The following is a 26,792-nucleotide window of genomic DNA, read 5'->3' as shown; positions in this document are numbered from 1 at the left end:
AATGTCAGCCTCCCTTATTGGCTCAGAAATACCCTTTCCAGTAAGCAAGACATTGATGAAACCTTTCATATTCTTTTTTTTTTGAGACAGAGTCTCACTGTACTGCACTCGGGTAGAGTGCCATGATGTCACACAGCTCACAGCAACCTCTTAACTCTTGGGTTTACGTGATTCTCCTGCCTCAGCCTCCCGAGCAGCTGGGACTACAGGCGCCCGCCACAAGGCCTGGCTATTTTTTGGTTGCAGTTTGGCCGCGGCTGGGTTTGAACCCGCCACCCTCGGCATATGGGGCCGGCGCCCTACTCACTGAGCCACTTTCATATTCTTTTCTGAAATTTCTCCTACCTCCCATCTAAACTTTTTTTTTTACCTTATTTCTAGCATAATTTAATTATTATAAGCATAATATTTCATTTTTTTAAAAATGGCTATGTTCAACAACCAACTGCCAAAATTTTCAAACCCTTGTTGACTTCTAAGAGTTGGTATAAGCTGGCTCCACCTCCTAGTTTTAGTTTTTAAAATGTGACTATAGTACAGTTTCAAATTACGTGTGTGGCTGCTGTTATATTTCTATCGAGCAGTTTTGTCATAGTGCAGGGGCAGGACCATCTAAACTTTCTGTATGAGTTTGTTTTTATGTTCTATTCGTTTCAGTTAAAAGAAAGAACACCATCATTTCTGTAACTTATTATCACAGGACAGGGGTGTTACATAACGGGGGTGGGGGGAGAGAGCACTGCCTGCCCTGCAAAATGTTCCAAAGCTAGATGTGTGTATAAATCATTTGAAGACCTAGCAAAGATATTTATTATTCTGGGTTTGAAACAATTATTGAAACAACTTGAATAGTTTAAGGGGTGGTGGGAATTTGAGAAACCTGCATTTTTAATGCATTTTTAATAAGCCCCAGACCACTCTTGGAGGAAACAATGACATCTTATAAGGAAACAAGGGGATAGGAACAAGGGATAAATTGTTAACATATTAGTTTAGGTGTGTGGAGCTTAGAGCTTAGCAAGGGACCAATCCGGTACACAAGTCAATGCAATGTAAGAAATTGTAATGTAACTGTCTCAACTGAGGGACCTTTGCCCTTCTGCAACAGCCCAGATCATAGGAGTCAGAGGTCTTCCTCATCTTAATTATTTACATCCTGGCAACTCGGGAGCAGACCAGCTGGGGTTAGGAACCCAAAGCAGGGCAGGATTCATCCACACAGTCATGGTTTATTTATTCATGTAGCTCCAGCAAAGAAAGTTAAAAACAGAGCTGGAGCCCAGCAGGGAGCAGGGGCCTGATGCTGCATGCTGGTCTGGAGGCTTGGTCTCGTCCAGGACGCTGGACTCCCCTGAGGTCTGTCTGGGCACTGGGCGAGGCCCTGGTGGACACAGTGCAGGTGGTGGGGGCTGCACAGGGAGGGCTGTGGTTTCAGAGGCCTTGGTGGCTGGCTATTTTCCCACTCCTGGTCTCCTGGAAGATCCCTGCCATCAGCAATAGAAAGACTGTAGCCTGAGGCAGGAGGAGTCGCCTGCCAGCCTCCAGGTGTTTGGAAGGTTCTTTAGTGACAGCCCTTTAGGGCTGGCTCTGCTTCCAGACCACAAAGCTGCTTTGCTAGGGGCCACCTCAGGTGCTGGGTGGCCAGGGTGGGGAGCACTAGCCTGCTTTGTGTGAGGCTCCTGGGACATGCCTATGGGTCTGAGTTTTCCCTGGAGCACCTGACGGGTTTGGAGGAGCATGGAGAGGGTCCTGGCATAGTGACCCAACCTCACAGGTCCAATCTGGGAAGGCTTTGGTGGCAGTGAATTTGGCCCTGCTAATTTTACATAATTTTATGAAAAAGGAAGTAGTGTGATATGAGAGACTTTCCTCTTTTGTCCTTTTTGGAATTTTACATTGAGATTGTAATGACACAACTAATAGACAGATGTGTTTTCCGGCCCCCTGCAGTGCCAGAGTAATTAAAAGACTTGGCACTGTGAACGGCATCATGAATTCATAAAAACCTGAGGAAGAGAAAACCCTAAAAGCCTCTGGAAAGAAGAAGCAGATCTTAAATAGGATCAGAATTGAGAATGCAACTCTGGAAGTGAGAATGGCACAGTGCCTTCCGACTTGGGGAATTTACTTCCACCTTAAAGTGTAAAACACAGTCAGGTTAAAGATCACGGACAAGGATCTTACGAAGACGTTCTGACTTGCCAGATCTCTGAGAATCATCTCTTTGGTGTCCTTTCTTAGGAAGTTGGGGGAGGAGGACTTTCTCCACCAGAAGGAGGAATGGATCAAGAACAGAGGTGCTGTGGGATCCCAGACATGGGAGGTGACAGCCGATCCCAAGACAGATGTGTATCACCAGGGAGACATCCAGATCTCGGTTCTGAAGCAGATCCAGAAAGCAGCCATTCTCCTGAGGGGTGTTGCCAGGAAAAAATAAAACGTCTGCTTACCTGGCATGTGATCACAACGAAAGGTGGGTTACAGTCAGGGCAGAGAATTTAGTGATGGATTGGTCATAGCCCCTTAGAACACTAAGGAAGTGGAAGATTAGTGATTTCTAGGGAGAACAATACAGCTGCAGAAGCAAGGCAATTAAAATCTACCCCACATGTGTCGACTGTGAATGCTTTTTACCCAATTACGGGAGTGTGAACACTGCATGAAGTCTTGGAAACGCCACCAGAATGACAGGCAGGGGGAATGTGAGAGGCGCTGGTCTGAGAACTAAATATTCATTGTTCTATAACAGATAGGCAATAGGTTAATTTTTAAGGTACAGAAATGAACTAGTAGCAACATAAACACATACTTTAGAAAGAGAGAGACTGAATGATAAACAGCTAAGAGATAAAAATGGTCCTTTCTGGAGAGACTGGTGGCGGGAACCGGAGAGCCAGGGTGTGCAGTTTTCTTAATGAGCCGCTGTGTGCTGTTTGTTGGATTGTTTTTCTGTTTTCCTTCTGTTGTTCAGAATAGGTCATTTCTACTGTTTTATTTCCAGTTATCTGATACTTTCCTCTGTCCTTTCCATGCTTCTGTTGAGTCCAACTATTTAATATTTCCAAATGTTGGTTATTGTGTTTTCTTGGTTCTAAAATGTCTACTTGGTTCTCTGTTATATTTTCTATTTCTTTATTGAAACTTTACATTTATTTGCTGAGACTCTGTATATTTTCACCCATTTCTAGTGCATTCGTAATTGCTCGTGGAAGGATTTTTACAATGGCTGCTTTAAAATAACTGAGATAATTCCAACATCTGTCTATCTTGATGGTGGCATCTGTTGATTGCCTCTTCCCATTCAAGTTAAGACAATCCTGGGTCTGCTTGCGGAGAGGAGAGATTTTCTTTTTCTTTCTTTCTTTTTTTTTTAAAGAAAATTGTTTTTAATTTCAAACTATTATGGCCCTACACATGTTTTGGTTCCATGGGTTGCTTTTGTAATGCCTGACTCAGGGCTGTAAGGTGCCCACCACCCAGATAGTGTTTACTGGATAGGTAAGTTTTGTCCACCCCCCTCCTTTCCCTTCCCTCTGCTCAATTTCCACTGAGTTTTTCTTCCCTTGAGAGGAGAGATTTTCGATGAAATCCTTGATGTATTTGGTATCATGCTAGGAGACTCCAAATCTTACCTGAATTCCTGGTCCCAGCAGGTGGGGGAAGGGGTGACGTTGCCTCTTACTGACAGGGTAGGATGGTAAAGGTTCCCACTTGGCTCCGTTTATACCTGAACATGGGATGTGAGAGCTGGCCCCCTCCTGCCTTGGTCTACAATCCCTGGGCGGGAGGGTACCTTGTTACTACTAACTGGAGATGGGGGCTCAGCTTCCCAGTGAGTTTCCACTTCCAGCATCCTGGCTTAAAGATGAGGAGCATCTCATTAGAGGTCCTCAGCTGGCCTCCACTGGCACCATGGCTGTGGGAGGATTGTTATGCCAGGCAAGGGTGGCAATCTGGGCTCCCACCCGGACTTCTCTGTGGGCTTGGATACCTGGCTACTCCTGGGTGGAGGTGGAAATTGAACTTCCTCACTTGGTCTTGGCTGTTATGGCTGGGGGTGGAGCTGAGGTTCGTCTGTGTGTTTGGAGTGGAGTGGTTGCTGTCTAAATGTTTTCTGTCTAGCTAGGGTGCCCCATTTCTGGCTGGTAAGCTAGAGGAAGCAAGCTTTTCTTGAGGTTTTTCTTTTTGTCTGTGTCTATTGGCGTTTCTGGGTTTCCAGCTTCTCCAGTACTCTGTCCAGGCTAAATGAGGCAAAAAGGAAACTTCAGGAACTCACCATCCTATCATTTCTCCTCTCTGGGAGTTCCTGATCGGTCTGCCTTCTTTTCTCCACTTTTCAGAGTTTTATATTTGTTTTATATATCTTGCCAGGGGATTTAACCATACTTAGCAGGAAGAGAGGAAGTGTGCACCTATTCCATCTTGCTGGAAGTGAAAGTCTCAACATTGGTTTTTATTTTGTTTTTCTTCCCTTTTTTTTGGTCCTTTTCTTGCCTTGTCCGTGCCCCAGCCTCTGAAGAAGAGGCCCTGTGTGGCTGTATCTTCTTCTAGGTGACTGCAGCTCTGGGTTCTAGAAATTATATTCTTCATTTTCTCTTTATCCCTAGAGCTGCTAATGTCTTCCTTTTGGTTTGCCTCTAGCTTTTCTGTTGCCTGTGAAAATGATTCTTTCTATTTGTTTTGCAGATTAGAATGCTTTCTTTTTTTCTGCCTGAACCCAGATTTCCACAAAAGGTATGAGCATTCTTATTCTAATGTGATAGCTATCACCATGTTTACCCACAGCCTTGCAAACTTTGCCAATCTGATAAGTGAATTTAATAGCCATTCTCATTTGTCTAATTAAAGGTCAAATTCTCATTTTTTATGTTATTGGTTATTTGCATTTCTCTTCTGTAAACTATCCACTCATTTCCTTTATCCACTTTACCGAATTATTTGTATTTTTCTTACTGCTTTACAGCATATTAAATTAATCCTTTGTTATGCCCCAGCCAGATCTTTCTTGTCTTTATTTATGCCATCTTTTATTACTGAAAAGTTGTAAGTTTGGATGTGTTCAATTCTGAGAGAAACCTTAACCCTGACACAATTAGAAAACAAAGGCATTCGTCCATGTAACTGAACAGCTCAGAGAGAAGACTTCAGGTTCAGGTGCATCTAGGGCACTGATGTTCAACAGGAGTGCTGTGAGAGGTTCTTAGGTGTGCTGCAAAAACTTTTAAAGATCATTAAATTATTTTTGAAAGACCTTCACAGCAGAGTAAGTATATTCTTTTTGTTTGTTTGTTTTTGTTGTACTGTTTTTTGATCAACATAATTTAAGTATGCTATAGAAGTTTAACTATAGGTTAAAGTGTGCCATGAAATAAAAAATAGGTTGAAAAACAGTGATGTAGTACTCAAACAAAGCCACCCCGACAGTTTCAGCTGTTCTTCCTTTTGATAGTGTCATTCCAAGGCCTCAGTAGGGTAGCAACGCAGCTCCCAGTAGCTCTATTTATGAGACTGAATATAAGTAACAAAATCTTGTCCAAAAGTAGCTTAATTATAAGGCTCTTTTTTTTCTACACAAGGAGCCTGAAGATAGTTAGCTCGGAGACTGATTCAGTAACTCTAAATATAAGAGCTCTGCTAAAAAAACAGCGGCTGCATCTCTAAGACTGTGTTCAGCCAACAGCACGCAGGGGAGGTGGAGAAGGAATCCCAGCGCCAAGCGCACCTGTCTTTTATCAGATGGGCGAATCTTCCAGGACCCACCTCCCACCCACACCCTGCCTCAGACACTCCGGGCTGCGCTGGGCTGGGGCATATGACTGCCCTTCCTGCAAAGGGGGATGGGGAACAGGAACTGGCTTTCTCAGCCTCTGGATTGGTGTCGCGAGGGGTGGGGAGCTGTGGGGTGGGCGCCCAGTAGTACCTGCCCCTGGAGCATCTCTCCCAGTCGCCGCTAGGGGGCAGGATCAACTATTAGCCGGAACCACTGCCGGGTCTGGGGATTTACCAACTGATTGGCCAGACCAGGTCACATGCTCCGCCCCCAGCCCCTGGCCTGGAGCTCAACCTGAACTCGGGATAGGCCAAGGGAGAGTGGAGGCGCGTTTATCAGGGTCGGTTGCTAGAAGGTGGGGAAATGGGCGCCATAAAGTCAAAAATTTACACTAGAGCGGCCCCGTGAACGTGTAATAATCTTTATTGGTGGTCATGTCAATTTCTGAGAGTGAATTTCTGGCTGATAACCAGCAAACGCTGGCTTTCGCCATTCTCTCATCCTTCTCATCAGAGAGTGGTGAGAGGAACTTGTAAATGAGCTATTTTTCTCCCTCTCTGCCCAAGTCTCCCTGCCTCCTAGCCAGGCCTGTAATCGCCCATTTGGAAACGATCGATGTGAGAATTCAGCCTTAAGCCTTACTCTGGCCAAGTTGAGTGCCTAGTAAACAACACAGACACTTGTAAGTGTCTTACTTGTCATTTAAGATCTTCCTTCCCACCTCTGGGGGTGCGGGGGTCATTGTGAAGGTTAATGATGATTCTGCTACTTCTGTTCAAATGTCCATCTCTGCCGTTCTACATGGAAGCCATCCAATCTCACTTTACTCTCCCTGCATACCCATTACCAGCTTATGAAGAATCAGAGCTGAACAAAGGTACAAAATTGCCATGGTCTATAATAGACTCCGCTCAAAAGCAATTTGAATGTTCACAGATTTCAAATCACTTGGCAGCCTGTCTGTAACATGTCCTGTGGCCTGAAAGGTGCTGCCCGCATTTGTTAGTGATTCATTGATCTGCTGATGGAGCTTAGTTAACCTTTGCAGCCAAATTGAAAGCATGGCTCAGACCTGAGCAATCAAACCAGCCGGGAAGAATCCTGCCTAGTCCACAGGCCTGCGCCATCTCAGGAACCCTGGGGAGGAGAAATTTTGGCGGAAAGGGAAGGGGGCTTTAGCTATAAATGCAGGGAACGCGCAGATGGTCCTGGATAAGGGTTTGCAAGGTTGAAGATGGCATTGCACTGGCAGTTTGTGACTTTCTCTAACTCCCTCCTGGGCTAAATACAAGGGAGCAAAATGCAAGACATGGAGGTTCTGACACCAGGGGGCACCCTGCAAGGTGACTTCTTCCCTTTCCCGCTGCTGCAAATCATTACACAACAGAGGGTCCACGTTTATGGTCAGAGCAAATACAGCGGGGGTGGGGGGGTGGATGGGTGGAGGAGGAGCGGCAGAGGACTCTCAATATCTCTTCTCGGCAAGAGGGTCTTTGTAAGTTCTTTCAAGGGCAACTTACTTGAAACTCATCATCCCCAAACCAACCGCAAACTATGTGCCAAATTCAACAAAAATATTGGATGGGGAGAAGGGGTGGCTGTTACCTGGAAGTATATGTTAAATGAGGATGGGTACATTAAATATTTAAGTTCAGGTATTTCAGGAGTTTCAAATGCCGCTGCGCCCAGCTGAGATCCTGGGTTTAATTGGTTTGTTCGGAAAGCACAAAGATTGGGAGGTGCTAACATTTAAAAGAGAAAAAATGTTCGTGGAACTCTGTGCCTTTGGCTTTTTCTACATGGGGACACCCTAAGGTTCGGGTGTCACACTTTACTAGAGTTTGGGACTCTAGGGAATGCTCTGTTTTGGTTGGTTTCCCACCTAAACCCTCATTCATCCATTCACTTGAGAAGTGATTGTGTGTCTGTCATGCACTGGGCTCTGTTGTGCGTTCATAGTACAGAGCAGGGCATCGAAGGTGAAGGTCTGACACTGTGGAGCTCACGGTCTGGTCAAGGATGATCAACATGAAGGCAAAGTTTATCCAGTGTGTATCGGGAGAGGCTGGTGCTGAGAAGGAAAGTGAAGCCAGGAATGGGGGGCTGGAGTGCAAGCGGGGCTCCTCAGAGGACATTGACTTGGAGCAGAAGCACAGGAAGGGGAGAGACAGGCTAATATCTGGGGGGAAATGCTGCAGGCAGAGAGAGTAGCAAGTGCGAAGGCCTTGAGGCAGGACCGCGTCTGGCTTGTCTGAGCAGCTTCATCTGACACTGTAATTCTTTCTGCACATAACAGAGGGACAAGTGGCTGCAGCAGAGTGAAGATGTGTGTATAGAGAAGGCCTGAGAGGTGGGGTGGCCAGACCTGGTAGATCATGACCTGGTAGATCACTGAGAGGATTTGGGATTTATCTGTGTGAAGTGGGAGGACTCTGCTAGGTTTTGAGCAGAGCTGTGACATGATCTGATTTAGAAGGACCACTCTGACCATTTTGTTAAGAATAGACTCAGGGAAGGGGTCAGGATGGGGCCAAATGCAGGGCCAGGAGATCAGTGGACACCCAGTCTTAACAGCAGTGGGAACCAAGTGGGTGGAGAAGTAAGGTATACTTTTAAAGTCGAGCCAACAGTTTTTGGCAAATGGATCAGGCCTGGCATGTATGGAAAACAAAACAACACAGGTCTCAGGATGTTACCTGGGATGTTGCTCTGATCAACTTGACTTTTGAGTGATAAGAGCCTGGCATGAATTTATCAGGAAATGTACAGATCTCCAAAGAATTAGTTTTGTGTTTGAGAAGGTAAAGGTAGACACTGTCTCCTTCTTTGTGGTTTCTTAAAAAAAAGAAAAAAAATTACAGTTCGCTATTTATGTCAAGTGGATACTTGTCCTGTGAGGATTCTAAATTGGCATCTTTCATTTAAAAGATCACCAAAAAGAACATGAGAGCTCCTTTAACATCATCAGAGTTTTTTCAGCTATTGGTTCCTGGGGGGGGGGGAAAATAAGAACAAAACTGCAGGGCAAGAGAATCAGCTACAATAATTTGTGAGAAAAGACACAAATAGGCCAGGAATTGGCTTGCCTAATAGACTTCAACTTGAATTAGACACAAGACAGATGAGTCGAATCAGGCTGTTATGCCACAGAAAGAACTGCAGTGTCAGATGGAGCATTAAAGGTGCAGAAATTGAGCAGAAACACATGTTCTGCAGATATTAGCTGATAGGTGTGAGCCTGTCTCTTGTTGATGCTGTGGGTATGAAATTCAATATGATCCCGGGGAAAGGAAGCAAGGCCACTCCCTGTCAGATGGCAGGGTATAATACACTTCATCAAGTGCCCTTGGTAACTTGACACGTGCTTGTAGCACTTGGGAAGCTGAGAGAAATGCCTCCACTTTCCTCATGCAGAGTTTTGGAAGAGATACCAGCATGGATGTGCTGGTTGAAGCGCGTGTGGCCATTTGATATGGGGCAGGCGATCGGCGCAATCTTTTCAAACAAACCCAACACGGCAGCTAATAAAACCAATTAAAACATGCTGACGTCCAGGGCCCCCTCCCTCAGCAGGCAGTGGTCCTGGAGGAAGCCTGGGTCACACATGGAGCAGGTCATCCCTACTGCCTCCGTGTGGGTAGCTTCGTGTGGCAGAGGCCAGCAGCATCCGCCCCTTCTCTCCTCCTCGCACATGTGACCAGTGACACCAGGGGAGCCTACTTGATTGATGGATTCCTAGATTTTTAAAAAATATAGATGGTTTTGACCATAACCAATTGGATTGATGATACCATTTCTCTTTTGTCTTATTAGCAAAACATTCCAGCATTCGATAGTACCCTATGTTGACAAGGCTGTGGGGACAGAGGCATTCCCAGACACTGCTGGTGGGGGTGAGGTGGTCCTGCTTCACAGTTAGTCTTGAGTTAGCAGTCCCCCTCCTGTGAATTTATGCTGTAGGCATTTGGGTGCAAATACTTGGGATCAAGAGAACCAAAGATAGAAAACAATTCAGCATCCCTCCGTGGGAGACTGCTTAAAAACAAAACAAACAGGGACAAGCAACACCTATGGACTTTGTACAATATATACTGAAATGGATAAAATAAAGCAATTGACTCATGGAGCAATTATTGCCAAATACCTGCAAGATCTGGTGCGTAGCAGTGCACAGAGGCTGTTGCTTTGTGTGTGGAAGGAGGGAATGTAACTTCACATGTTTCTATTGCTTCTATTTGCATGAGGAAGCAATGAAGGACCCAGTAGAAGCTAGTAAAGTGTTGAAATGGTTCCCTCTGGGGGAGAGAAGAGAGCCCAGTACACGTGTCCTTTTGTCTTACTATGTTGAGCCACGTGAGCGTCTTGCCTCGTAAAAACGGAGAAAGGTGGCTTATAAACAGGCCTTTCCTATGTGGTAGTTCAAAGTAATGTTAGGACCACAAATCTAGAGGGAAGGACCAAAGAAGCCCTTGTGCTTTTGTAAGAGACCATCCTATCCCACTGTGCCCCAATGATGCCCAGTGGCGTGGCCCAGGCAGCCTGGGATCACGTGGGAATAGTGGGCCATATGCATCTGGTTTGATTGTGCTCAGGAAATAATTCCCAGCTAGATTCAGAGCTCAAAAAAAAAAGGTTCCTGGGGAGGAACGTCATGCTACATTTCAATGTCAGAAGGAAAGTCGCTGAGCAGGAGAGCAGGAGGTGACCCACCTGCGTCAGGAGCGGATCTGGTCCAGGGGGGCACAGCAGGAAGGATAGAGAGGGGGCTAAGCCTGCTCTTCACTCCGTCCCTGCTGTCTTCTTGACCCAAAGATGGGGGGTTTCCGTCTCTAAGGCCATTTTTCCTAGAAGGGCTGGAATTTCAGTCAGTACGGGAAGAGGGAGGAGGTCCAGCCAGTGCCTCTGCCCAGCACCTTCGCCATCACTGGGTTTTACTGAACAAACGCAAACTCTGAAAACGTGATCACAATTCAAAGGGCAGCTGAGCAGGTGGGCTCCACCCATGGTTCTCCTTTCGGCGTCTTGGGCTGCAAGTGTGGTTTTAGGCACTGATGCCTCTTGCTAAGATAGTGAGCTCCTTGAGGAAGTGACATGTGCCTCATTCATCCTGGAATCCTCCACACACCAAGCAGACACCAAATGTGTAGAGTGAGCAGTGAGGACGTGTCCTGGGCTGAGTGGGGGTGTCCCTGTGTGTGCCTCCTGAATTATCAATAATTACCAATTATCAATAGCAGTCCCATTTCATGACTTATCTGATCAACAAATTATTTTATCATCCTATCAGCGAGTCTCAGACCTGCGCTGTCGCTAATGTAAGCAGAAGAAATATATGATAAGAATACTGCCGTAAATACGGCCTGGCTTTACCAGGCCAGGGATTTCTTGTCTCAGTGAGTGAGAAGACAGTCAGGAGTTTGCCTGGGACAGTTCTGATCCATGCCCGTTACTTGATGATTGAATGGATCATGAAGTTTATTTCCACAAGTGTTTTGGGTTGAACATCAGTTGTGTGGTGACTGTAGTCAGACATCAAGCCCAGCTAGATTCAGAGCTCAAATGAGGCCATCAGAATATCTTGGTGTTGGTGTCACTCTCAGAGACCTCCTAGGAGAAAGTGGCCTCAGCGCCTGCATCCTCACCTCTGCTGAGATTCTCATAGGGGGAGAAGGCTTGTTTTCCAATAGTTCCCACAAGAGATCTGGAGCTGATTCTGACTAGACTCCCTTCACGTAGACCCAAGGCTAATCCAAACTAAATAATTGGGAAGAATGGAACCTCAGAGATGCTTGGGTCAGAAGGATTTGGGTAGAGAGGCAGGAAGCCTACTCCCCTGGGTATATTCTGGAATATCTCTAGTTTTCTCTAGGACTGAACAAGACTCTGATGTGTCCTAATGCCTGACAACTTTTTTAAACTGTCATCCTACTACATAAGCAAATCTCTGCTCTAACGATTTTTTAAGATCCTTCCACCTCTTGAGTTCTATGATGCCGCTTGATAAATGCATATGTGTGAAGTCAGTCTGAGGGCTGACTGGTATTAATCTTAGAAAAAGAAAATCTCCAGGGTTTGGCATCGATGCCGATAGGTGTCCCAGCAGCGGTAGCAAATAAAAAAATATATATATTAAAACATTTGATGATCAGGAAATTACTTCTGAGGTGAGCTCTCTAGTTACTGACTTCAAGGGAGGATTGTGTAGCATGGGGAAATGAAAATTATACATCATAATTTGACATTTCCCATGCAAATGGAAAAGTATCAGAAATATCTGTCATCTCCATTCAAAAGAGAGCCCACCTGAAAAGAAGAGAAGTGTCCGCGTTGTCGTGTCAGGAGGTGGCCTGTTAGAGCTGAAAAATAGGGATACGGTTTCATGAGTCTTGCTTTGGCTGCCAGAGACAGGGACCCTCCTTTCCTCCCACTCAGAGAAACCCCCTGGTGTTGGATGTTTACTTTTCCTCATGTGAAATAAATCTAGAGACAGCTGGTCCAGGGGTGGGATGATGGTGCCATGATGACATCCGCCACCCAAACTTCTACTGGCTCCCTACTCCCCTGTCCCTGTGAGTTCTGTCCTCATGGTCTCAATGTGGCTGCCAGAGTTCAGCCAACATGACCAAGTTTCAGAAGACAGACAAGGAAAAAGAGCACTTTGTCAGCTCCTTTTGAAAGAGCTGGACCTTCCGCCCACTCACTTATGTCCGATAACCTCCAGCCAGATCTGTGCACCACCCCAGGAGGACAGAGCACCTGGGAAGTGGTTTTAGCTGTGAATATGAGGTCAAAATAGTGTTCAGTTACAAAGGAAGGAGGATAGAAAGGATATTGAACAGGCACTAGGAGTCTCTGACACAATCTAACTGTTTTCTGAACCCAGAGTTTTCTTTAGAATCGGCTTTGACCTCCTCCTTCCCTCTTCCCTACGCTCCATCCTTCTTCCTCTTTTCACGTTTTTTTTCTTTTACATCTCCCATCTTCCATTAAAAGAAAGCGAGCAGCAGAATTTGTCCCAGACTTCCTCCTCTTCCTCTTCCTTTCTTCTCAGAATGTATTAAATGGGATCTGGGTGACAGAGACCCACAATCCTGTCCCTAAGAAGCACAGTGGGGTAATCACAGCTACTGAGAGAACTTGAAGCCTCAGAGTTCCGCAAGGAGAAAACCTGCATTATACATCAAACACCTTCATTGTTTTCTAAAGTGCTATTTTCTAAAATTTTCTAAATATGACTACTGTACATCTATCTATCTATCCATCCAGCTAGCTATCTCGGCATTTTTCATCACCTGAATTGAACAAAATACCCATATGAACCATGCTAATCAACTGGAATGGCAACCACAGAATCAAAACTAAGTGCTAGACTTTATTTACACAACAAAAATCCTCAGGATCCAGCTCACTAAGGAATTGAATATATACAGAGGGTGCCAAAAATGTATACACATTTTAAGAGAGATGTTATCTGTGTGTTTATTACTCTTGTAAGTTAAATCGAAGGAACCCTTACTGGTCAAGGGTAATGCGGTGCACATCCATTTTACCTGTAATTAGTACACTTTGGAGGAATGATCCATTTTACTTCCAACAAGATCTCTTAAAATGTGTAAACATATTTTTAGTACCCCCAGCATATTTTCTTTAAAGGCCCAACTTTAACAAGATAAGATCGCTTAAATATTCTCGAAGGAGCTTATGGGTTAAATATGTTTCTGAACCCAGAAGCCCAAACTAAATACATCTTGAAATTTAAGCCACTATCAATTCATGGCATTTCAAAAAAATGCAGATGCCTGTGATTAAACGCCTGAGCTGAGATGTAAATACTGTGAGACTCCAGCTGCCCAGCTTGCATTTATGATATCCTGGGATGTGAAAACAACTTGACCCGTTGGAGGCAGCCAGGTGAACCTGATAATGGACCAGCTGTGCCGCCAGGTCATGGTCCATCTCTGAGCAGCAAGAGGATGCATCAAAACCCCAAGCAGTGGCCAACTGGGAATCCAGGGGTGGTGTTCATGTTTTGGAGAGGGTGTGAGTCTTAGGATCTTTTGAGACTAGCCTAGTGGCCTGAAAAATAGAGTCTGGACACAGTAGTTTTCAGTGACTCACATGAATGGTGAAGAGTGGGCTAGTAATAGAGACACCAGATCCCGGAACCATCAGGTGTTATGTGCAGATGGGAGGATGATGGGATGGGGAGTGAAGAATGGATAGATGGGCAGGTGGGTGATGGATGGGTAGACAGAGGTGAGTTCACCTCTGCCTTATAGCCCTGGCACATGGGAGGGACCCAATAAATACTAATGAATGAAAGAACAAACATATCAATGAGGATATGTTTTATCTTTCGAACTTTCCTGCAAAAACAGGATAATCATCAGGATGGCCTGTGTTTAAATCCTGTTTAAATATAATTTGTTGCATGAACATAATCATTGAAGTCACTAGATATCTCTGAGCCTCAGTGTTCTCATCAGCATGGTGGCGAGTGCGTCCTCACCACCAACACCATGTCAGAATGAATTAAAGAATGCATGTAAGCTGCTTAGCAGAGAGCCAGGTGCACAGAACACACTCACTTAATAAAGATTACTATTCATTTGAACCATGTGAATTGTCACTGTACTTATGATAAGATGATTATTTCTAAGCTCTTTAGGGGAAGGGAATTACTACTACCAATTTTGACAATAACAGGAACACACATTGAGCGATCAACATGTCAGAAACTTTTCTAAGGGCTTCAACTTATTAACCTATTTCATTCTCACATTAACCTTGTAAGGTGGAGACTTTTATCATCTCCATTTTACAGATGAGGAAACTGAGGAGTGGAGAGGTGAAGTCACGTGTCCAGCTCACAAGGCTGGGAAATGGAGGTGCCTGGATTCCAGCCATTCACTTTTTTTTTTAAATTTTGAATTAATATGGGGCTACAAATTTTTAGATTACATTGTTCTCATTTCCAAGGTAAAGTTCAAGTTGTAGATGAGCCCTTGGGGTGGGGGGTGTGCTGAATACCTTCACATAGTGCACACCAGGTGAGAACCTGCCAATTGCCCTTCCCCCTTCACCTCTCCCCCTTGCTAGACTATATTTGTGTTTTACTGTTCACGTGAGTGTGTAATTTTTTATATACTGTTTTCATATTAGTATTGAATACATTAGATATATTTCCCCCCATTCTTTAGATACTTTATTAAGAAAAATGTGTTTCAGCTTCATCCAGGTAAACATAAAAGATGGAAAGTCTCCATCTTTCCTTATGGCTAATAGTATATATGCCACAGTTTGTTAATCCATTTCTGTGTTGATGGAAGTGCTGTCACTTTGGTTCTGGGGTCTGTGCTATCAGTCACATTGCATGAGATGGAGGGTGATGGGCCCATCTTACAGATGAGGAGGCTGAGGCTCAGAGAGATGAAGCCCTTTGCCTAGATCTCACAGCCTGGAAGAGAAGGATCTAAGGTCAGCCCCTACTGGGCCAGCCCCAAGAGGTGTCCTCTGACCCCTGTGTTGTAGAGGTCCTGGCCCTGAAGGATGTTGGCCGATATTTAGCAATTGGATCGACTCCGATTCAAATTCAAGATGTTTTGAGGGATGGGAAGAGAGGATCAAATACAGTTACAGAGTCCTTCCTTTTGGAGGTAGGGTGCAACTATCTGGTCTAAATCCATGCATGAATATAACAGACTCAACACAAGGACAAGAGGACTACGTGTGTTAGTGACAATAGATGTCTAAAAGGAAAAAGCTCACTTGATGTTGCAAAGCTTTGGTTCAGTTGCTCCTTTAATTCAGGGTGGCCTTGGCCTTGGACTGAATTTTTCTGATGTGGTTGCTCATAGCGGGAAGCCAGTGCCCAAATACCACTTCAGAAATAAGAAGGGGTTGAGCCCTAGAATTTCATCCTTGTCTCTGTCATGGATCTGTCACCAAATACAGCTTCACTAGGGAATTTTTGAGGTTCTTCTCAAAGAGAAATTAAAAAGTGTGTTGGAGTCTCAGCCAGCATCCCCTGCACTTCAAATAACACAAAAGCCCAGCTCAACAATAAAGGGATATATTAACATCGACTCATATAACTGAACATTTCTGAGCCACGTGGGTGCAGTAGACTGGATTGTTGTTCCTAAACCCTTCCCTCTGTTCTCACTGCTTCCCTGGAGAGCCAACAGAGTGACATCCTCCTTCCAAGGACTTTGGTCTTGGGCCAATAGTGGATGTGACAAGAGAAGCAGCTTTAGCTACGCTTGTGTGGGGTGTTGAGGCTCTTGCTCTCGTGGTACAAGGATGAGTGGAGTCAGCTCTAAGCATCCTGTAAGCTCAGTATAGAGACGTGGTGCTGAATCTGACCTGAACCCTGGAGCAGAGATGCACCTGTTGACCTGCAGACTTGTGAGTAGGAGGAACACCCTCTCTGCAAGTTGATCACCCACCATCTGGCCAGCTTAGAGAGGTGGTCAACATAAGGAACTTCCAGTGAGTACAGGTGGCGTGTGTCCATCTATGAAAATTAGGTCAACTTAAGGAGGTGGTCAATGTAGAGAGATGGTCAATTATGGAGGTTCTACTGTATTTGTTTTTAATAATCCACCAGGTTTCTGGGGCTGTAGGTTATAGACCTCTGTTGGCTACACGTCACTCTCTGAACCAATCACTCAGGTTGGGAGAATGAAATAGGTTTCCAATCTAAGCCCATAAGATTCATGTTAGGGGCAGAGGGGACAAGCAGAGCTTTCTAGTAGGGGCTGGGGATTGGTCCCAGGAAAATAAAAGAGGAATTTAATTTTATTGAAAGTAGTACGAATATATGCTGTGCGACAAAAGCAACACTTGCCTACTACTCTGAGCTTATGCTTTTATTTTCTAATATAAGGACAGTTTTAATGCTTTATACCTGTAATTTTCTAACCTTCTCATGCCTCTTGATAGCCCATTATGGGAACAAAAGCAATCTGAGCTCCTTTGATTTCTGAGGCTGTGGTTAATGATCAATTGTCTAGTCTCTTGTGTAGAACATATTTTTCTTCAGCTTCTCCTTCCTATTTCTCATAAGATTGAAATAAAATATACATCACGCTGTGTATGACAGAATTATTTAGCTCAAATAATTCCCAAATGGTACCAAGCACCTAAGTCCCACGGGTTCATTCCTCTTGTCATTTCATTTGAAATATAGACCTTGGAAAGTGTACCCTTGGGTATTTTCAAGTTTAAATCTCCATTGACAGAACCATTAAAGTGTCTGTCCCCAATGTCAGAGCTTTTAATTGCTCTTTTCCCCTTATTCTGTCTAAGTTTGGGGGCAGCAATTCCTGTTTGCTGAAGTCCACTGCTGTCTGGTCTGTATCAATTCTATGTTTTTGGTAGGAGGGCCTGAGAACCAGTCTTCATTGGAGGGGAAGTTGTAAGCTTTTAATGTATCTATAGACAGTCTATTAGTGTGCAAGATGGTGGATTTGGGAGGTAGGATTGGCAAGGTTATGTTGTAACAAAGAACACCACCCAAATCCCTTGGTTGGAAATAACAAAACTCATTCATTCTACACATTTGACAGGGTGGGAGGCCTCATTCATTTTAATCTCTCAGAGATCTAGACTGACCAAGGTGTCACCATCTCAATGTCATCGCCTTAGTACATACCCTGTGACCATCACAGCAGGGCAGGAAACCACACGGAATCATATACCAGCTCTTCAATAATTCTACCAAAACAGCATGCCACTTCCTCGGATTTTTTGGCCAAGTGAGATTACATGTCCGTATGTAATTTCACGCGTGGGGATGGAAGTGTGGCCCTCCTGTGAGACAGGAGGAGAGGCAACCCTGGAACATCGGCGAGCGCTGGTGATGTCTAGCACACTGGAGTTTCGGTTATGGAAAAGAAAAAATTGACTTGAAAAAGCAGCTTCACTAATGCGATGGTTCTGTCTTTGATACTTTGTGTTTCCCCAAATTATTGGGTTTCTAAGTGGTTGGATTAAAGAGAAGTATCATTTGTGGTTTGGCTTTTTTTGGCTATCAGTCTCTTTGTAATCTTATTTTTGTCTATATGAAGACATTAGCATACATTTTCTGGGCTCTCAGCCAGATGAGTCATTTTCTTTGCCTGTTTTTCTGTCTCCATGGTGCCCCAGTCTTTGCCAGAACCAAACAGGGGTCCCAGCCAGGAATGGCGCCGGGGGTCCTGAACCCACCTAGACTGGTGCCCAGACACCCTTTCTGCTCTCTGCACGGAGCCCCCCTCAGCAAGCGCCACCAGCAGGCCAGGCGCCAGGGAAGATGCCACTGGGAATCTGGTAAGTAACACTTGGTACCATGCCCAGATCGGCTTTTCATCACCTTAGAAGAGAGATGGGCTTGGGACACTTCACTCTCCACTGAAACCCTCGGGCACGTCTTTGTTATTACTGGGCTGGATTATCGTAACCCTCTGCTAGAAGGACCCCACCCCCACCTCAGGCCACGTGAAGACTGGAGGGAATTAGAAAAGCAAAATGAAAATGTCAAATTCCTACTGGGGATTAGGAGGAGGGACTCCGCTGGAGCCAAGTTTTTTTCTCCCTGAAGAAGCTGGCGGGAGTAAGACAACCCAACCCCAATTCTCCCATTCTCTGCAACAAGCCATAAAAGCGTGAGTTAAGATAAAACAGAGACAGGATCCAGCCAGCAAATGAGGAATGTTTTGCCTGATCTGTTACATTTTTCTAGGAGTTTCAGGCCAGCAAAGCAAAAAAAAAAATTCTGTTCACAACTATGGTGTGAACACAGGCTATTTCCAGGAAGAGATACCTCCTAAAATAGGGAAATAGAAATGCAGTTTGTCGATCATTCACGATTTAAGAAATGGTCCGATAGAGTGTGGTGGGAGATTCTAGAAGGGCTCCCCACAGTCCCATCCCCTGCCATTTATGTCCTTTCATAATTCCTTCCCCTTGGGTGTGGCCTGGACCCGGGGACTTTCTTCTAACAAATAGAATACAAGAAAAGTGATGGGGTGTCACTTCTGAGATTTGCATAGAACAAAAGGTTGTGACTCAATGTCTTGTTCACACTCTTTTGCCCCCTCATCTGCTTGCTCTGAGGGAGCCAGCTCATGTTTTGAGCTCCCCTTGGGGCAAGGAACCAAAGGAGGCCTCTAGCCAACAGCCAGTGAAGAACCAAGGCCCTCAGATCCACACTCTTTAAGGAACTAAATCCTGCCAATGACCACTTGAATTAGCCTGAAAGCAGGTCCTCCAGCCCCTGGCGAGCCTTGAGATGAAACCACAGCCCTGGTTATAGTCTTGAGAGGTCCAGAGCCAGAGGACCCAGCTAAGCCACATGAAACTGTGAGGTAGTAAATGTGTTGCTTTGAGCCACTAAAATGTGGGGTATTTTGCTATGCGATGATAGATAACTACGCACATGGCTAAAACTAGTGGGCACGTGAATCCAACCAGGACAATGAATTTTCCTGCTGAAAAATTGTTGGCAGCTTTGAAATCAAATCATGCCCGCTCAGACCAAAGCATCTATTCTCAAAATTTTGGGGTGTGAAGACTTTCTTCAAATGAAATCTTATGGGAAAACTCAATTTGTTCAAAAGAGGAAAAACAGAGCTGCTCTGGCTGGACCAGGGATGAAGACTCATTTGAGACTCGGCTCCAATTTATAGCCGCCCCACTCAAGGATCCTCTTGTTCACCTCAGACGCTCAATAGGAACCACTTGTCTAGCTGGTTGGGGCAGGCTTATCCCAAGAACACTCAGTGATAGCAGGTGACACAAACCACTCACTTTTAGATAAACCAATTCTTCCCCTGCCCCCGCCACCACTTCTGACTCCTGGGAGCCATCAGGTAGGGCAAGGCGTGTGGACAACTGGGCAGCACCTGCTGTAGGGCCTGTCTCCTTCCTCCCAGCTCCCCCTGTCCTGACCCCACTCTGAGCTCTGTTCCACCCCTGCTCCAAGGGACAGAAATGGCTCCATCAACCATCTACCTGGGAGATGCTGCAGTTAGGAAAGAAAAGGTAGAAAAGCACAAGGGAGGAGCTCGGCTGTTGGAATCCAGAACCAGGACGGGCTGGTGGGGCCAAGGGCAGCCTCACACCATGCTGGACACTGGTGGGGCCTGGACTGGCCCCTGCCCCAAGGGTACATCCCTCTCTCTGTGGAGTCAGGGGCTTCTGCTCAGACTGGAGCACAGATCACATCTGGCACTGGGTCAGCTCCTGGTTCTGGGCAGATGGAGGACATCTAGGCCCCAGCAGGAAGACGGCACAGCCCCAGTCCTGGCTGATGGTCAGCAGACAAGACATAATGCCTTGAGGCGCTGCAGGGAGGAGGACGTGTCCACCCCTCAAAAAGACCCAGAGGGGTCGGGAGGAGGGAGCTGGCCTGAGCCTGCCACTGAGGAGCATGAGTCCAGGGTCCTCACTCTGCTGAGGTCACCTAAGCAGGGTACACAGACTCGCTGGGACAGAAATCATTTCAGGGCCAAGAAGATGACAGGTTGGGCATGGGCTGGGTACTTGTGGCCTGGTTTGAAAACATACAGAAAAGTTTTAGGCAACAAACTACTCCATGGGAGGCAGCCGAGTTTACAAGTACCATCAAAGGTTCTGTGTAACTCCCCATCATCACAGTTACCTCCTTCCTGCAGAAAACCACCCCCAGGATTTGGTATTTACCATGCTTTTCTGCTGTTACATTTCAGCCTCTGCAAAGGATTTCACATCAGTGCCTCCAGCTGATGGATGTCCAGGCTGGCTACATGCTTTCTGCTGTCCCAGACGAGGTTGTAATGCATGTTCCAGAGCCTGGGTCAGACTAGCTGTCAGGTATGTATGGGTGAGAGGAACGGGGTGGCTTTTTCAGGCTTTGCCTAAAATCCAAGAAGAAATAGCAACTAGACACAAGGGTCTGGGGCCCAAACAGTCAATGGTCAATTGTGCTTTATATCTAGAACTTTTTTTGAAGGCCAGCATCTATGCCCTGACTCTCTTATCTCCCCTCACCAGGTTCTTAATACCAGCACCTTGATTTCGCTTTGAGGAATGGCTTCTACACAAATTGGGTCTTGCCTTGGTGGACCCGTGGACCAGTGCAGCTTTTCCCTCTTCCACCATGGCCATGGGTGGGCATTCAACCCCACAGAGGAAATCGGGCACCCTCTCACCTGGGTGTTTGGATCAGTGGAGGATAGACACACCTTCTGGTCCTGGCTGGAACCCTGACAAGATTGTCAGCTGCTTTCAGGGCCGACTCAGTGCTTGTTCTTCAAGACCAGGCGTCCTCAAACTGCGGCCTGCGGGCCACATGAAGCGGTGTGAATTGTATTTATTCCCGTTTTGTTCTTTACTTCAAAATAAGATATGGGCAGTGTGCATAGGAATTTGTTCATAGTTGTTTTTTTTTTTTTAAACTATAGTCCGGCCCTCCAATGGTCTGAGGGACAGTGAATTGACCCCTTGTTTAAAAAGTTTGAGGACGCCTGTTCTAGAGAATGTTCCCTCAACTTTCCTTCCACACTGTGGCCCTTCTGTCAATTTGTTTTTATTTAGGCCTCACCAGAGCTGCCTTATGTTGCTTGTAACTAGGATCCCAGACTATAGGGTCACTTGGAGCTGGTGGAGAGAGGCTGTCATTTGGTCCCACGGGAGAGGGGCACAGTTGGCCTCGGCTCTTTGCCTCTTGCCTTACTTTCCCTTGTCTGGGAAACAGCACCCCCTCCACATTCTCTTCTAGAAAACCCATGCTCCCAACCTCAGCCCCAGTCCATTCTCCACTTTTTACTACTTTCCACAGACTAGACTTTCTTGCTCTGTGTCCCAACACTCTCAAGAGTTCTCTCTCCAAGGTCATAGTTACCTAATCTGAGAAGTCAACTCAGGTGATAGGTGAATACATTTCACCTTCAGACAGGGCAGAGTGAAACTTCACTTCTGCGCATCTTACCTCAGTTTATAAATATCTTTAATGAATATGATCTTTGTAGTGTCATGACTGTCTTCTCCTTTACAGAGACTCTTTTCTCTACAGAGACGCCATTGTGCCATCTTTGGAGAACCAAATCTTACTTTCCCTAGGAAGCCATTCTCCTCTCTCACCCTCTCACCAAACGGCTGTACCGACACTCTGTGTCAGGTGCACGAAGACCATTTGAGCTCCTTTTCTGACAACTCTGATTGGTCCAGGGATGGGCATGTGACACACTCAGAGCCAATGAGATGCAACGGGACTTTTTGTTGGGGCATCTGGATTGACAGAGGCCCTTTTCTCCTGGGCTTAGTTTGTCCTTCAGCCATGGCAGGAGGTGCCCTCTAAGAATGGCCCTGAGAGGCAAAGAGAGGAGCTGAGGAGCCAGTAGGCACCTGCTGGGACCTGAGGACAGCATCTGAGCCTCTGGATTCAGCTGTGTCTAAGCCAACAAACTATTCCTTGCACGTTTTAGGTATCTGATATTGTAAATTTCTTTCTTTTAAATCTATTTAACTCAAAAAACCAAGAGTGCTGACTTATAAAATCCAATTATATGAGGGTTTTACTTGGTCTGGAAGAATCTGTAAGAGTAGGCTGGAAGGCACGGGGCAGACCAGGAGAGAGGTAACGGTTCAGAGAGGGTGTCTGAGATCATCCGGGGTAGCTGGTTACTACTACTCAGCACCTGCACTCAGCTGGCTCTCTAAGCAGAGTCACCAAGTCATCAGTTCTCACCTTTATTTCTCCTGCAGGTGTCCTTCTGTACCTTTAAGGCAGAGCACCCAAGTAGCTTTAGGTGGTTTCAATTAGGCCTACAGTTCGCTTGGCATGTGATGATGCGTACTCTTAAGAATTTCCCAAGAGGACCCAACCTCATTTAGGATTTTGATGCTGGATTGGGGGCTCTGGTTCCACTGAACATTTAAAAATGCTGGATCCCTGATCTGCTAAGGACTCAGACAGTGGGGACAGAATGACATGCTTGGGGAGAAAAGTATCTTCCTGGTCACAAAAAGATTTTTAATTGTTCTGCAATTATGGTGTTTTTTTTTTTTTTTTTGTCTTTGCTGTTGCTGACTTAAAGGAGGGAAGGTTCCCACCACCCTTCGGGGTTCACTGTTGACGCAGAATGAACTGACACTGCAGGGTGACATCTGAGCCTGTCACTGCTTGGCTGGATTTCAGGCCATGTCCTTTGGTCTTGCTAATCGGTTTTCCTGATTTCCTGGGCTAATGACTCTCTTTCTCTGGTCTCCATTCACTGCACCTGGCATTTCTCCTGTGAAGCCCTTTCTTTCACATTCTTATTTAAAGCAATTGTTGATGGACACCAGGCTTGCTTATGGACTAGTGTCTCTGACCCTGGGTCAAAGCAGAAAATAGGATTTCTGAGAAGTGTCACAGAGGTCTCAGTTGTCAGGACTGGCATAGTGAGCACAGACCCAGTGCTCAAAGGACTATGGCAGGTCCTGTCGGAGAGGAGAGAATGCAAGCTTGGAACTTCACGGAATTTATTCCAAAAGGCAGATGTGAAATTCAGACCTGGTGAAGGACTGGGTTTCTGTAGGTGGAAAAAATATAGCTACCAAAGTGATTTGCATATAGTTGAACATTTCAATTAAAAGATTTAACATCTGAAGCTTTAATGAGTTGTGAGTGACTCTGTGTAGCAATCAGGATAGCTAGCTTATGCTTCAGTAACAAAAGATTCGCCAAATCTCAGTGGCTTAAAATAAGAAACAATTCATTCTCACAAATGCTGAATTTCCCCTCTATTATGACAGGGGGGTTGCACATTGTATTCACACAGAGCCCTGGTCTTCCTCTTGAAACATGTATCTAGGACCATGTGTCAAGGAGTTTAATGAACACTGGCTCAAGAATGACATGGACCCCTTTTACTCACATGTCATTGGCAAAACCAGTTGCATGACAACACCAAACATCAGAAGTGCCGAGGAAGTGCAGTTCTCCCAAAAAGTAGGCAGGAGGCCTTTAACATATTTAGCAAATCTCACTGATGGCCACCACACCCCATCACGCACAAGAATATGAAGCTTTGCCAAGATGAGAATCCGACTGCCCTGTGGCAAAGCTGGGGGGTAGGACAAGAGCTGTGCTCCAGACTGGACTCCACCTGGCGTTTGGAAACCAGAAAGGGCTGGGCTTGTTTCCCATCCACCTTGTCTTCAAATAAATAATACACTGATTAAAAAATTCAGATTTGTGATGAATAACCATCTCCGAACAGAAATCCAACTTTCGCCATTAGAAGTGGAGAAGTCTAAACATATCAATGGTGGTGACCAATGAAGGGCTCTTTTGGAAGAAATGAAACAGTGAAATTCGAATGTAACCAAGATGAATGAAACGGATGAGACCACATTGGATGCTGAATGGAAGCTTAAAGAAACATTCATGAAAGCGTTTCAGTAGGGAGCTAGGCTGTGAAGTAGCTGCACTTCAGGCAGGATGGCATCTAGGCCACAGAACTGTTTGCAAAAATGGCAGTTTCCAGTGGGTCCCTGGAGTCAGGATCCAGATGCACTGGGAAAAAAATGCACTGTCAGAAGGCCTGGATGTGACATGAAATGTCTGGTGAACACCCTGCTCCTGTGGCCTTTGAACCACGTGTATCTGTGTGTATGTAGACACTCATCCCTCAGTATCCATGGGACATTGGCTCCAGGACCTCCCAAGGAGACCAAAGTCAATGAATGCTGGAGTCCTTCATATAAAATGCTGTAGTATTGGGGCATAGCCTACACACATCTCTATACTTTAAATCATCTCTTGATCACTTTTGATACCTAATGCATAATGTAGATGGTATCAAAATAGTTTTTATACTGTATTGCTTAGGAAATAATGACAAGGAAAAGGTCTGTAGGTATTCAGTACAGACAATTTTTTGAATATTTTCCATCTGATGTTGAGTTCACAGATCTAGAATCCATGAATACAGAGGGCTGACCGTATATATACACCACCCTCCAACACATATATGCTGTATATATATGTAATTTGTAAATTTACAGTGAACATAGGACTCCAAGGGCTAAAAAATGTATTTTGTACTGAGTTATGATTGGCATTATCAGCAGGAGCCCACTAATGAAAACAATAAACATTAGAAGCGATGCGTGATGATCTTACAACACACACAGAATATTTATATTGGACATGCATCTCTCTAAGTGCTGATGGTGAGCCCTGTGGAATCTTGAGCAAAGGGGCCCTGGTTCCAGGTCCATCCCAACATGTTGAGTCACCCCTTTGTTTGAGGCCCAGGAGATGTGTACCCCTTGAGTTAGACCACCATGGGAAGGGTTTGGATGAGTGGAAAACTCTATCTTTTGTAAAATGAGAGATGGAAGATTGAAAAAGGGAATGTGGGAAGAGAATAGACATGCTGACACCCAGCAAGCAGGCTGTCTGGCAGGTCACTCTGGGGACTAGGGGAGTTGGAAGATTATGAACTGTCCTCGCCCTGCTACCCTTGTAAAACGTCTTGCGTTCCCTGGTAATCTTCCTCTGTCAGGCCACCTTTGCTTCACACATGAAATTGTTGTTCTGGCTTTTCTTTCTGTGTTCATTTTATAAGAACCAAATCATGTGGGTCTAGTGTGACCCCTTGAAAGTCATTCATTGTCTGATTTGCATCCTCCTGGACCACCAGGTGCATGGGGTGGTGTGGATCCCTCCTCCCTTAAGCACCCATCCCCCTCCATCTGCAAAGAAATTCCAGTTTGTTTGTTTGTTTATTTATTTTGAGACAGAGTCTCACTATGTCACCCTTGGTAAAGTGCCATGGCGTCACAGCTCACAGCAACCTCAAACTCTTGGGTCTAAGTGATTCTCTTGCCTCAGCCCCCCAAGTAGCTGGGACTACAGGTGTCCCGCCACAGCGCCTGGCTATTTTTTGTTGCAGTTGTCATTGTTGTTTAGTTGTTGGGGCTGGGTTCGAACCTGCCAGCCTGGGTCTATGTGGCCGACTTCCTCTCCACTGAGCTATGGGCGCCGCCCAGAAATTCCACTTTAATACTCTCAGGACACTCTTTCCTGCCCCTCCCCTCTGTCTCCCTTCTCGTCAAGACCCCACCTCCTCTTCCTCTTCCCCCTTCCCTTGCTTCCACTTTTCTGTTCATCTCCAGTCTTGGTCTAACTTCTCTCCTTATCTTTTTTCTCCCTAAACATTTCCACAGAATTAAATCTCAAACGTCATTTGCATAAAACCAATACAAAGGGGCCAAGTGTGACATTGCTTTATGGGCCTGGGTCAATAGCATTGACAAATGAAGCTGATATCAAAGAAAACAAATTGTTAGTGTTACTGAGAAATTATTCTGTGGGTACTAAATATTTGCATGAAGTAACCAAAACGCTCTGGGGTTTAGGTAGATGAATTCCATTCCAGAACCACTAAAATGAAAAGCCAACTGCAAATTAGCTTTGAAATGGACCTGCCTGTCCTCTGAGATTTTACAGTGACTAATGGATTAGTCCCCGAGTGAACACAAACCTACTTTGCTTTCATGGAGGCGGGAAGACTAATAAAGGCTGTGTCTCTGCACAGCCCTGAATCAACCCGGCTCCGCAGCCTCTGTTTAATAGCCTGATGCTTCTCAGCTGAGCTTCTTAATTAAGTCGCAATAAGAGTCAGCCCTTAAGAAATCCCCTAACACCTGAGTTCTTCGTTTAATGTTCTTTACTAGTGGTGGTGCAAAGAAACGGCTTAGAAAGAGACGTTTAGCTACCCCTTGGTCGGCGCCTGTGGCTCAAAGGAGTAGGGTGCTGGCCCCATTTTTCGGAGGTGGTGGGTTCAAACCCAGCCCTGGCCAAAAACTGAAAAAAAAAAAAAAAAAGTTTAGCTACCCCTCTCCATTAGGGCCCCCCAAGAAGATATATATATATATAGTAAAAATTAAATAATCATTATGAATTTTTGTTTATCATTTGGGATTCATTTGAGGGTACAAAGAATTAGGTTACACGGATTGCATTTTTAGGTAAAGTCTCTCTTATAATTGTGTCCCACCTCCAAGA

General features: G+C 45.3%; 1 long non-coding RNA gene across 1 annotated transcript; it reads left to right on the top strand.

Moving 5' to 3' along the window:
* Positions 1 to 1,171: 1,171 nt before the first annotated feature.
* On the top strand, positions 1,172 to 26,271 carry LOC128573754 (uncharacterized). The gene is made up of 5 exons (XR_008376539.1): positions 1,172 to 1,356; positions 2,242 to 2,473; positions 17,921 to 18,082; positions 20,482 to 20,605; positions 20,786 to 26,271. It is a non-coding gene; the product is annotated as an uncharacterized LOC128573754 (long non-coding RNA).
* Positions 26,272 to 26,792: the final 521 nt, after the last annotated feature.

This window comes from Nycticebus coucang, chromosome 21 (genome assembly GCF_027406575.1).
Source record: "Nycticebus coucang isolate mNycCou1 chromosome 21, mNycCou1.pri, whole genome shotgun sequence".
NCBI lineage: Eukaryota > Metazoa > Chordata > Mammalia > Primates > Lorisidae > Nycticebus > Nycticebus coucang.
Note: the sequence above shows the minus strand (reverse complement) of the source record. Positions and strands in the feature narration are given on the sequence as shown.